The 13,696-nt window shown below is 45.3% G+C and overlaps 1 long non-coding RNA gene across 1 annotated transcript; it reads right to left on the bottom strand.

Moving 5' to 3' along the window:
* Positions 1 to 2,637: 2,637 nt before the first annotated feature.
* LOC109492956 lies at positions 2,638 to 7,418 on the bottom strand. Its single transcript, XR_002146970.3, has 4 exons — positions 6,896 to 7,418; positions 6,251 to 6,727; positions 6,032 to 6,124; positions 2,638 to 4,655 (listed from the first exon to the last, which is right to left on the bottom strand). It is a non-coding gene; the product is annotated as an uncharacterized LOC109492956 (long non-coding RNA).
* Between the last annotated feature and the right edge of the window lie 6,278 nt (positions 7,419 to 13,696).

The raw sequence follows: 13,696 nt of genomic DNA, 5'->3' as shown, positions 1-13,696 counted from the left end.
CGGAAGGCAAGAAAAATATTAGCCTGATCCGGTCAGCAATAGGCAGTCAATTAAGTGTGGACTCTTTTCATTGTTACCGTGTCCATCGCTGAAACACAAATGTGGCCGTGGCAACATTGTCTCTTACGGGGAAAATGTGTTGAAAATAAGCTGTCCCACAATGAGAGAATGGTTACATAGACGATATTTCCACACAATCAAATAGGCATCTACTTAAAATGTTTTCAAAGAAAGGTTCACGAGATGGGGAAAATTCACCAAAGAACGTTCAGCAAAAAAAAGTGGGCTTGAAGTTGTATGTGATGTGGGGGGTGGGGGGGAATCCCAATGTGGATGCAATGTGGTAGATCATGTGTCTTCACCCAAGTCCCTCTCTGGAGCCCTGATCCCTCCCCGGCTGCTGGGACGTCACTGCTGATAGCTCACAGCTGCACCCCTCACTGGGAATTGTTCTGGGCCCCAGGAAGTAGACGCATCCAAAATTAGCCCCTCCGGGCAGGGGAGGGGGGGAGGGGGGGAGCAGTGACTTGCTGAGGCAGGGCCACAAAGGCCTGCCCACTTACCTTCCTTTGGAAGCATTCTGGAAGGCCAGGCCCGCTCAGCCCCGGCCAGTGGGAGCCACATTTGGAGCCAGAGTCTCCCTCTGCGAGCTTCTCCCTCCCTTTCGTCCAGGGGAGTCTCCCCAAGATACACTCCGCATGCAACTTTTATCTCGGACTCTGTTTCCAGGGAACCCAATCAGATATTATGAGGCAACATCTCTGAGAGACAAAGTTCCTGGGTTTCCCCAATTCCCTGGGATGCGTCTGTATTATTTTAAACGGATAAGATGGCACTGTTTTAAAAGAGGCAAGGTCCTCCCTGGAGTGTTAAAATTAATCAAGCCCAGGAATTTGCAATACATATATTTTATTCTTCTTCCTGATCTCAGACTTTTTTTTTTTAATGTTTATTTATTTTTGAGAGAGAGAGCCAGAGTGCAAGCAGGGGAGGGGCAGAGAGAGAGAGAGGGAGACACAGAATCCGAAGCAGGCTCCAGGCTCCGAGCTGTCAGCACAGAGCCCCATGTGGACCTCGAACTCACGAACTGCGAGATCATGACCTGAGCTGACTCAGACGCTTAACTGACTGAGCCACCCAGGCGCCCCTGATCTCATACTTTAAAAAAAAAAAAAAGTGACTATTTTATTTTAAATGATATCACTAGTAAGTAATGAGCCGAGGCTAAATGCTTCAGAGCATATACTTCCCCAACCTGGTGTCCCATGGGTGATGCTTCCGTCCCAAAGATGCTGCTGTGGCTTACAGCATAATTCTTTTCTCTTGGAGAACTGTCTCCATACACTCGGCTACCGACTAGTCGCACCAGAAAGTCACCCCGTGGCCTTACGACAGTTTTATTAGTCTTGTCCACCTGCTCACCAACCCCACGGTCCACTCAGATTTTATCCTGAATACCACTGAAAGGCTCCCAAGATCCAACTCTTCCTCGAAGGATGAAGCTTGTTCTTTTTTTGTTTTTCTTCATGGAGGATATTCACAAGACTCTGACAGCCGTTTTCAAGAGCGGAGGCCTGAAACCATCTTGAGTGATGATACATCTTTGGAATAAGTGCTCGGCCATCCACAGTGGCTCCTTGGAGGGGACAGTGCTTTTTATGGATCAGCGTTGGACGTTTGTTTAAAACGAAATCGGCCACATCACGTTCAGAGTCATTTTCACGTTCAGCGTGACGCTCCAGGTCTAATGCCGCAGGCTGCCTGTCAACATCTTTGGCTAAAAAATGATGACACTTTCGAAGTAACCGAGTCAGACTTTGTACGTGGAGGGACCGGACGTGACCTCCTATAGATAAATGCCAAACTGTTGTAAGGACGCAGCTTGTAGAAAACTCCCAGCCAAACAGTACGCGCTCCCCGCAGATAAGCGTTACTGTAACAACTGATAAATGGGCAGAGAAGACGCCACAGAGAGGGTAGGGAAATGGCTTGTTTTTAAGACGGCAGTCTTACAAGCGATCCCGATCCTGGGAGTCTATCTCAAGACAATAGTCAGAAACGGCGGGGCAACTTTCATGCACAAGGATGTCATCACAATGCTATCGTTTATTTATGACGAAGGGAATACGCTAAGTGCTCAACGCAAGGGAGATGGTTGCATAAACGGCCGCGTTGAACTAAGGGTTCTGAAGACTTGAGGATAATCAGGACACATACTCAGCCACAGTGTTGAACAAACGAAGCAGGGTATTCGCTTTTATGGCTGATGCAATGTCAGCTATATAAAAATACACAAAAGCTATGTAAGCACGAAGAACCAACTTGAGGAAGAACAAAATGTCACCAACCAGTGGATGTCTTAGCACAGTGAGGTGATGCATGATTTCCTTTCCTTCCTTCTACTTGGTCTCATGTTATGGATTCTCTATGATGGAACAAAGATTATAAACTTTATATGATAACAATTGAAGGAGGAGGAGGTGAAGGAAGAACATGGTTTTCCCTTCACCCTGGTTTCCAAGGTAATGAGAAACCATCTGAGGCATCGTAGTTGGAACGGGGCCCCAGGCTACTACAAAATAGGGTGGAAACCCGACAATGTGACAAATGGACCCACACAAACACATTAAAATAAAGGGGAAAGGGGAACCACGGTGAGAACCTGCATTGGGGTGATATTTTGAAAGGTGAGCCAATGTGATTTTCTTGTGTTTCTTTGTGCCAGATCTTTCTTCCATTTAGTCAGCTTTGTGCTCTGAAGCACTCGTCCAGACGGTAGGGGAACCACGAGTCTGTCCTTGGCTTGAGTTTTAGAACCCAAAGCCTCTGAGGAGCTGCAAAACTTGGGGAGGGGAGTAAGAGACAGGCTCTCTGGCCCTCCAGGTTAGAAGGCATTGCCCAGACCAGGAGGACAGGGCAGGCTGGAGAGGAGGCCAGGAGGGACCTCAACAGGGGGTCCTGCAGCACAGCCCCCTCCCCTCATCGTGCAGAGATGGAAGAGGAACAACCAGAAACCCCACACAGGCCGGAGGACACGCGTACCCCTTCCCCAGGTGGAGCCAGGGAGGCCACGAGATGCCAGAGTGGAAACATGGCGGGGTCTAGGTCTCCCCGTTCCAAAGAGATGGCAAAGGGAAGCTGGATCCTACATGCCTAAGAGCAGTGGGAAGAGTGAATTCCACCCAGGGTCCAAGAGGATGCCAACTGCCCTTCCTGCTCCAGAGAGCCCACCGAGGGGCCCAGGGCCTCACCAGCTCAGCGTCTTCGCTGCCAGGGAGGTGGACCCCAAGCCCACCTGAACTAGCAGAAAGATCCCCCCCACTCTGAAAGAGGCCTGAGATGAGAACAGGAAAAGGACCCAGCAGCGATCTGTGTGGCATCAGACACGGCCATCTCGGCGGCTGCCAGCCCAGAGAGAAACTCATGCCCAACAAACACAGTGTCCTCAGTCTAAATGGGAGCTGTGGGTAAGCCCCCAGGAATGCAGTGTAATCATGGGGAGGGGTGCTGCTGAACTGGCAGAAATTTAATTTCTAATACCCGAAGGAATGGGAACTCAAATGAGAAAGTAGCTATTTCATTGATACTCAGAAGCCATCGATTGTAAAATGCATCATTAATTTACGTACCACTAAGAAAGACGCCGATTAATCTATGAAACAATGCTTGCTCATCACTTAAAATCTGTATTTTACGCTTGCTGAAAAGGCTTTTCTAGACTTATTGGGTCAGAGGCGTTTATTATACATCACACTCACGCGTATACAAAAAAGAAAATAAATTCGTTAAGAAATTCCCGAAGTTATCTTCGCATTCAGAGTTTACGCATTCGGAATCAATGTTCATATTTTTCTGCACGGCGCTGTCCTCTGTATTGATGATGAAACGTTTCTTACAAGTGTCCCCACTATTGGCTGTAGGTTTTCTTCCGAGATGCTGCCATCGATTCTAAAAGGTCTGACGTGGGTGCTTGCTTGCTTGACGTGTGCAAACAGGCATTGCCTTTGTACACAACTCAGCAACAAAATGATCACAGTTTCAAACGCTTGTAGTAATCTACATCTATTACCGTGTATGAGGTTGTTTCTTTTCAGCGACCCACCCAACACAAATACCTGCTTCACTAATATCATATTTGCACCCCACTGCTCTGTTTCCAAACCTTTCTGTTGACGATAACTTTTCATCTCAAACCTGAAACTGGGGATGATCTTTTTGAAAACATTTCAAACAGCAACTAAACTCAACTTGGGTCCTACCAACAAGGCACAGACTTCAACAGAAGGGACGGTCATAGGAATGCCTGTGAACAAGTTCAGACATGCACGGGCCATTCCGTCCACCCTGCCACCCGGGAAATAGCGATTCAAAGATGCCATCAGTGAGAAGATCCTGATTTCTGCGACGCTAACCCACGAAAAGGCATGTATTGGAATTAATGAAGTATGACAACTTGAGTTAAAGAAATACTTAAAGGTGCATATCTTGCACGGTGGACTGGGTAAAATGAAGTTATGCCCATTACACAGGTTTAGCAATGGGAGATCCAAGGGTCCGTGAGCAGCCCGGCCACAGAGAAGGGTCCGATGCCCTTGGTCTAACGTGGCCTCACGATATCTGGCGGGAATTAGTTCAGCAGGAACAGCACCCCCGAGCTGCTGACATGAAAACGGAGGCTATATGGTTTCACAGAGGAAGTATCACAGCCATCCATCTTCCTGCCCCTTCAAATAATCCACTTTCAGCCCAGCCCTTGATCAGGTGGTGAGTCCTCCTGACAAAGAGCAGACCAGAACCTTCCCTTCATGGCCCGGCTATGGTACACTATACATTCGACACAAAACAAGCAAACACTGACAATGAACTGACAGATGAAGGGAAGAAAGGGAGTGTGTGGTTAACAGCTTGCAACTGACGTGGGTTTGGGTCCCCGAGCTGTAATATTTATTATCTTATGAGTCACTTAGCCTTTGAGAGACAGAAACTAGCTGCTCACCGACACCATTTCCTCTTTTTCCTGGGCATTTGCCAAGACCATGCATCCCAGCCCCCTTGCCTTTCGATGGGGTCATGGAATCGACACCTGGCCGATGGAATCTGAGCACAGGGAGGAAATAGACCACTTCTCGACTTGGAATCTAAACCCTTCTGCCTGATCCTCACATTCCCTCCCCTTTCTCTTATCAACTACCACCAGATTCACAGGGGCCAAAAGGAGGATTCTGATGCCCTACTGGCTTTCTATATGAAAGGAGCCTGAAGCCCCAAATAACTGTGTTCAGTAGATAACCTTGACCACCAGACTACATGGACGCCACAGTGGCAAAATATAAGTTACCCCGCTCTAGGTAATACACCTCTCATGCTGCAGCGTCCTCATCTACGGGGAAGGATAGATTAGTTACCTAGACCAGTCAGCCCTGTGCCCGCCATACAGGAAGTGCTACCTAAACAGCAGCCATGTTACCATTGTTGTTGGTCCTGTCATTCATTGCCCTTGTGGAGGCAAAGAACACAGATAGAGAATTCGAACAGGCAGGAGGCTTTTTGCAGCATAGAGGGAAGTAAAACTTCTATAAATATCAACTCGTACCGACTATATTTAAAGTGAAATTTGAGCAATCACATTTTCAGAGTCTGAGAATTATCTGTAACTAGTAATAAAGACCCCGAAACGGGATACCCGGGGGGCTCAGTCGGTCAAGCATCTGACTTCGGCTCAGGTCATGATCTCGTGGTTCGTGGGTTCGAGCCCCGCATCGGGCTCTGTGCTGACAGCTCGGCGCCTGGAGCCTGCTTCAGATTCTGTGTCTCCCTCTCTCTCTACCCTTCCCCGCCTCGTGGTCCTTCTGTCTGTCTCTCTCTCAAAACTAAAATAAACATTAAAAAAAAAGTCGCTTTACCCAGCTTTCTTTCTAGCTGTGCCTGCAATGTGTTCTCCTGACACCTGAGAGTTTCCCAGCCAATCTCTCAGTCTTTGGTTCGTTCATTGATTCATTAAAGAAACATTTACTGAGCACCTTCTACGCACCAGGCACTGTGTTCGCTTCTGGAGATACAGCAATTCCAAACCACACGCAGCCCCTGCTCTTCTCGCTCTTACAGCTCGGTATGAGAAGACAGACTAGAAACAGATAAACAAATCACATATGTAGAAAAAGTGTTCTAAAAGTGGGGGGAAAAATAAAATCATAGTGTCCTCTGACTAGGGAAGAACAAGAGGGACTCCAGAGATCAACCAAACACCCACCTGAGATGATAATTAAATCATTTGGTCTACACGTGCCTTCTCTCCTCAATAGACTGTAAATACCCTCGGAAGGGATTCCTGCAGCATTTGGCAATGTCCCCACACATAATAGGTGCTCATTAAATTCGTCGATAAGGCAGCTGGCTTTTGGTCTTCCAGACAGCGTCAGCCCGACCTGGGTTTTGACCTTGTCTTCTGCCCATCTACTGCTTTTCTTCCATCGGCAGCCCCCACTTCAAGGAGATGGCCATATTTTTCCATCATCTTATTCTTTTGTGAGATGCACACCGGTGGCCTTTCAGGCAGGACTGATCTTTGTGGTCTCCAGCAAGCTAGAGGATGTTTGGGAATAATCTTGGTAACAGCCATCTCGCGCGCGTCAGCCTCGGCGGGTGGCACAGAGATCCTGGGAAGGTTTACGGGATTGTCTCCTCTTTGGAAGATTTGTTCGTAGCTTAGTCGTTCTTTATCCACTCTCTTAAAATAAAAAAAAAAATTAAAAAAACACAACAGTCGGAGTCATTATTAAAAGGGAAAAATCAAACGGTAATAACACTCCAGAGACACCAGAAGTATTATGAAAAGGAAGTGTTTAAGTGGAAAATACTGAGCTTTGGAAATAAAACTGCAGGCATCTGAACTTACGTATGAAACCCAGGAAGGGATGTGAGAAATGGTGAGAAGGTCTTTTGCCATTGAGTCAGGTCTCTGGCAAATGATCCCTGATGAATCCACATTTGCTCTGGGATTTGAAACTTTCCATTCTCTTATATTTCATCAGCTGCTTTGAGTTACTTTTAAAGAAACACATTTTTAATGAGAAATTTTTGACAGAGAATGCAGTGCAGATGTAATTCTTTGGAACAATTATTTCCTTTGTTGATAGCTCTTTTTTTTTTTTTCCACAGCACCCACTTGGAATTACAAATAAAACAGTAATTAAAACTCTAAATTCACTCAAAATTATCATCCCATCGGTCACCTCCAGATATCCTTGAAATGTCATTCTGGAAAGAATGTCTTATTAAAGATGCAATGTGCTAAGACAGAGGGTTTATATTTTTCTGATTTGTAGTCATAAATCGATAGTATGTGGGAAATTTTTAACTGACTTGAAAATTATCACAATGAATTAAAAATCTAAGTCAAGAGACCCTAGGATAGCCGAACTGTCTTGGCGGGGGGGGGGGGGGGGGGGGGGGGGAACGGAGGCTAAGTTGGGTTTTGTTGGGTTTTATTTTTTTTACATTTCTATACAAATTGCAAGCACATTCAAGGATTTAGTGACATATATGTTATAGACCAACACACTTCCTCCAGTGCAGACATGAAACGCTTAGTCTAATTTAGCCATGATCTACGTGTATTTTTTCGAGTCTCCCCCTGAGACAGGGTGTGTTGAAATCTGATGGTAACTCATCGACTGAGTCTTTGAAGATTTTTAAAGTGATCCAAGAAGTGCCTCTCTCCCCCCATTCCTCCTCCTCTTCTCCATCCCCTCCCCCTCTGGCATTTCCCACTTTCCTAAAAGTCACCGTCCCTCTTCCACAACGCCATAAACAAGCAACTTCCAAGAGTAGCTCCGACTGCCTCAGTCCTTGGCCCAGGTAGGTCACTCATCTACCCTGGTCTTGTATCCAATCTCCTCCCTCCGGTCCTCACAAAGCCCGGCCCTCCCCGAAGGCTCTGATGAATCGCTCTCTTGTTCCTAAAACCGATGCCCACTCTGCCCACACAAGGAGCACTGCAGGATGTAGCCTCGGTTTACCTTCCTGTCCTTGGCTCTCTGTATAGACGGCAAGCTTGACCACCCCATGCTGTCCGCTGTGAGTCGTGCTACCGTCTCCACAGGGAGCATCTTTCCTCTCGTGTGGGCACGTCCATCCACATCCTGCCGGCCCATCAGTCCCCACAGGAGAAAAGCTGCCCAATGGGCAGCGGGCTCCACGGGAATCCTGGGCGTTCGGAAAATTCCCGGTGCTGATGTCCATCACAGAAAAGCCTTCTTTCCTCCACTAAGCTGAGATCAGAAAGGTTCTCCTGATGCGCTCACTCCCGACAATCAATTCTCACCTTTTGTTCTTTTGCTCTTTTGTTTCCAAAGAATGGGACTGGGGCTGGGTGGCCCAGTTGGTGGCTCAGATCATGATCACGTGCTGACTTCAAGCCCCACATGGGCTCTGTGCTGACAGCTCGGAGCCTGGAGCTGCTTCGGGTTCTGTATCCCTCCTCAACTCACTCCCTCTGCCTCTCTCTCAAAATAAATAAATAAACATTAAAAAAAAAAATGGGACTGAGAGCGAGTGGCACTGTCACTGTGGCAGTTCCAGGGGTGTGAGGGGACACGTAGGAGACCGGCTCCCCAGCCCCGCTGATAAATAACCATTCATGACTTGAGAGCACCGGACGAGCCCTCCTGGAACTAAAGGATGGTCTCCAGGCCTCCCGGGTTTGAGTGTGAAGAGGTCCAAGCCCTGCTGGCGAACTTGAAAGCCTCAAGCCCTGGACAGTCCCAGACATGCTAGTGTCGGACAGGGTTCCCGCGAGGTGGGCAGATTCGGAACAGCGGGGTGAGAGTAAAGGTCCCACTGCCTGTCGAAGGGGGTTCTCAAACTGTCAGCGTCCGGGGCCGGGTCTTTTGACTGCGAGGACCCACAGACTAGCACCTGCAGGTGGGCAACGCGAGAATCCACAGGAGTCACAGGGAACACGGGGACACGAAGCAAAACACACATGCGGACGCCTCCAAGAACCACAACTGGGAGACATCAGAACCTCAGTCTGTATTTCTCCGGACTTACCCACTCTGCTCAGCACATCTGCTCCTTTCGTCTCCTTTCGCCGTCCACTCACTGCCCGTTTCCTCGTAGTCTTTCCTCTCTCGTAATGTTACTTGTCCTTGGCTTTTCAAGACCTCTCTTGCCCCTCGTTGACCTGGGATCTTCGTGTCCATTTCCTGACTGGCTTGGTCTTTCAGCCCCAAATCTGTCTTGTTGAGAGAGCAGTGTGATTGACCCAAAAACACTTTGAACAAGGCCACTGAAGAGCCTAAGTTAGGTTCCCACTCAGCCTGTGACGTGTTAGCGCAACGGGACAATAGTAACGGGGACGGGTGACGTGGTGGCTGTGACCACGCGCTCTGAGAAACTTCACCTCTTAGCAGGGCTGTGATTGGAGCAGGCTCTGAGACCCTTCGCGGCTCCCCTGCTAAAGACGCTGGAGGTTTTGAGTGTGGCAGCCTAGGGTTCTATCAGAGTCTCCAGATCTGCCTCCACTGAGCATGTTTTTGGGGAGCAAGCACGATCTGAATCTTCTCTCACAGTTCGATAACCTAGCCTACCAGGCTCATCATTAGGGCCTTAACGTGTTTAGCTGTTGTCTTACCCTGTAGTTAAATACAAGAAAGGCCTTTAGAATCACACACTCAGTGGAAAGATGGCTCACCTTCCATGACTGAATTCTTAAAAAAAAAAATATATATATATATATATATATATTATATATATATTTTATTATATATATATATTTTATTATATATATATTATATATATATATATGTATATATATATATATATATATCCCCTACACATAATTCATTAGCTTGTATTAAGTTAGAAAGGTCCAGGATGTACCTTGAGGAAATAATTGTGAACATAGGAGATAATTGGGTACATTAGCCAAACAGCATTCACAAGAAAAGCATTTCCCCATGGCTGGTGGAAATCCTGAGGCTTAGTCCTAAGCGTTTAGCATTAAGGAAAATGGCCAAATATGAAGTATTTCAGAATCAAAACCACTACTCAGAAAACAAAATGGGAGGAGGGTAAGAAGTTACAGTAGAGAGTCTTCATTAGCTCGGCCCCGGCACCCACTCTGGGCATGTTGACCTGGCAAAGAGCACACCTGGGCTGCCTGTGCCCAGTCGTTTAGCTGGTAAAGAGCCAGAGTGATGGTTTTCGTCCTGTTCCCCCGTTGGTCTGTTCTCATCCATTGGCTATAACATGTGCCCGGTTCTGCAGGACCTTGTTCTCTTTGCCGTTGGGTGACACTTTTGGAGAGTGACTTCTTCCCATGACTGACAACTAACCAACCAACCAACAACAACAACCAGAAAATCAGACTCCCGTCCATCCATCTCGCCATCTTCAATGGCAGGGGACACCCTATCACCTGTCGCCCAGGGGCTCGTTTTCAGCCTGCTCTGCAAAGATGACAGGAGACAATGAAAGAAAACCAAGGACAAAAGGTTGACACTGACCTCCCTCAATTAGGAAATGCGTTTATTTCATGAAGTCAAAGGGGAAAAATTGACTTTCTGAATAAAGGTCAAAAGGAATTTGATAAAAATTCAACATCAATACCTATTTTTTAAAAATGGCTTAGTAATCTAGAAATAGAGGGAACAAAGAGACAGAACCCTAACAAGATAAAGAAGGTTTAGGGGTGCTTAGTCGAGCATTTGCCTCTTGCTTTTGGCTCAGGTCACTGTTTGTGAGTTCAAGTCCCGCCTAGAGCTCTGCAAAGATAGGGTGGAGCCTGCTTGGGATCCTCTCTCCCTTTCTCTCTGCCCCTTCCCTGCTTGTTTGCTTGTTCTTTCTCTCTCTCAAAATAAATAAATAAAGATTTTTTAAATGTCTATATAAAGCCAACAGCTAATATGATATGCATGGTGAAAAAGTGAGTCCTGTTAACATCAAAAATAAGATAAAGATGTCCTCTCTCACCATGTTTAACATAGTCTAGAATTTCTAGTCTCTGAAATAAGACAATGAAAAGAAAAGTGAGGAAAGGAGGTAAAATTGTTGTTTGTATGTGCTATCACCACTGTTTATCCAAAAAAAACCAAAGCAATTAATGAAAAACTATCAGTCTGAAAAAGAGAATTTAATAGGGCAGAAAGATACAAGGTAGACATAAATTTTTTTCTTAGGTATAGCAGCAATGGCATTGGAACTGGATCAAGGTGATAGATCAAAGAACACATATGACTGTCAAATTTTTAGTACAACAGGGATAAACCCAACAAGCAGTGGAAAATACAAGAAAGTCTCATCAGTGATTAGTTTTTTGGAAATAGAAACATACACAAGAGAAAAATAGTGTGAAGAGGAGAACAGATACAAGAACCTCAATTCAGATTGAAGAAATATGGAGAGCCAGAGGGGGATGTGGTTCAATCAGTATATAATTAAGAGTTCATAAGCAAATTTCACTTATGAACTGATACTGGGAGAGTATTTAAAAACTGAATCCAGCAGAATATTAAGAGAATAACATTATGGCCAAGTAGAATTTATTCTGTAGAGTATGTAGAATATATTCATATAATCCGCTACAATATAACAGATCAAAGGGAAAAATATATGAGTTTTAATAGACTTGAAAAGGCATTTGGTAAATTTCAATACCTATTCTAATTTAAAAAGGAAGAAACCTTAGAAAAGGAATAAAAGGAAATTTCCTTAACAAAGGTGCCATAGTCCCATAAGAAGAGACACAATTGGACAGTGAACATAGGAGGCTTAGGAGTTGGGAAAATGCAACTTAGAACAATAAAAATATAATTTTCCCCGTAAGATAAAAGAAATTTAAAAGGTTAATCATATGCCATGCCGGCAAACCTGTAAAGAAACCTTATTACTGGAAGCAAAATTTTTAAAAGTATGACAAAACCCTTTTGCAGAGCATTTTGCAAACGTGGGACTAGCATTTCCACAATTTGTGAAAACACAGGCGTGAAAGAGATGTTAATTGAAGTACTTTTTTTAAATCGTAGTACATCCCTTCAGGGAACTCAACGCCCACGTGATTCTCAAGCACACTGCTCTCTCCCAGTTGTCACTGCGGAAAATGCACAGAGTACATCCTCGGCCACAGGGTCACTTTTTGGGCCTCCATCACAGAGAGTCTAGGATCTAAGAGGCACAGAAAACAGAAAGAGCAGGGACTCACCACCCACCCCGCTGGCTGCCCGGTCTCAACAGCTGTTTAAATACTCCAAGGTCAGATCAGAGAGCTTGAGCCAACCAGGTGGCCTCCACATAAACATGACTGTGACCCATGGTCTCGTCAATCCTGCCTCCAGTGGATGGAGAAAAACTGGAAAGTGAAATGAAGATGTGCCTCATTTATTGAAATTCCCGGCTGTGGCTGCAACTCGGTTTAACAAGCATTAACCCAGACACGACATGGGTTCGGTGCTAGGGACACATGGATGAGTAAGACATAATTCGTGACCCCTAATCATTTAAATCTCAGTTGTGTTTTTGATTCCAGATACTTAGATATAATTGGAATTCCCGGGGCCAAAGCTAGTTACTCTAAACCAGTGGTTCTCAAAGTGAGGCCCTGGGACCAACACGGTCAGCTTGTCTGAGAACCTTGTCAGAGATGCAAATTCTCAGTCCCCACTCCAAACCCATCGAATCAGAACTGCTGGGGGGTGGAGTCTGAAATACACTTCAATTTGAGGACCGTTACTTTATATTAAGCACTAAGCAATGCCTAGATTATTTTCCTTGTGAAAATTTTGCTAAAGATCACCTGTGGATACCAAAGACACTGCTGTGTAATGTGCATATATGCTATTTCATTTTATAAGATGCTTGCACACCTTTTGTGTGGATGACTTCTGAAAACATACCAGTATCACAGAGCTAGTCTCTGCAGAATGTTCCTAGAGCAGACCCCCTCATGTACTGCTAGATCAATGCATAATTATTTATTGAGCTCCTATTATTTATCTGATACGTACATCATGATGCCATGAACCATTTCACGCATATAGACTTTTTTTTTTTCTGAATTAATTCCATGGGATAAATTTCCAGGCATGGGATAACCGTGTGGGGAAAAAAGAATAAGAACATCTTTATAGTTGTTGGGGCATGTTGTCATGCTGTTTTGCAAGTGGGTTTGCCCTCAAATGATGCCAGCTGTCCTGTGAGGGGTAAACTTCATCACCAACTTCCCCACACAGGACAAAATCATTCTATCTTTATGTGTTTAAAATGTTGCCTCAAGGCTGCTCAATTCTACTTTCTTTGTTGTCTAATGAGGTCGTAGATTTTTCCCATGTGTTTCTTTAATACTTGCATTGACTCTTGTATGACTCATCTGCGGATGATTTCTTGGCTATCAGAGATATCACTAAAAAATACCCACTCAAGAATTTCTTACTAGACTCTGGAAACAGTCATGTTTCAGGTTTGCTCTAAGTAAATGAGAGCTTGGAATTATCTATCAAAAAATAAAGAATACTTCATCTGGCCACTGGTAGAGTGGCTACTGAGGTATCTTTTTGAGTTTTTCCAGGGCTGCTTCTAGCGGATAAGGAGTATGTCTGTATGAATTAGAAAGAAAAAAAAAAAGAAGAAAAGAAAAAAGAAAAAAAGATGTCTCTTGCTGGAGTTTCAAACCCATGGCCCAGGGACGAGGCCTGATAAG

The sequence above is a fragment of the Felis catus genome, chromosome D2 (genome assembly GCF_018350175.1).
Source record: "Felis catus isolate Fca126 chromosome D2, F.catus_Fca126_mat1.0, whole genome shotgun sequence".
In the NCBI taxonomy this organism is placed as follows: domain Eukaryota; kingdom Metazoa; phylum Chordata; class Mammalia; order Carnivora; family Felidae; genus Felis; species Felis catus.
The sequence above is the reverse complement of the archived record's forward strand: the minus strand, read 5'-3'. Positions and strand labels throughout refer to the sequence as shown.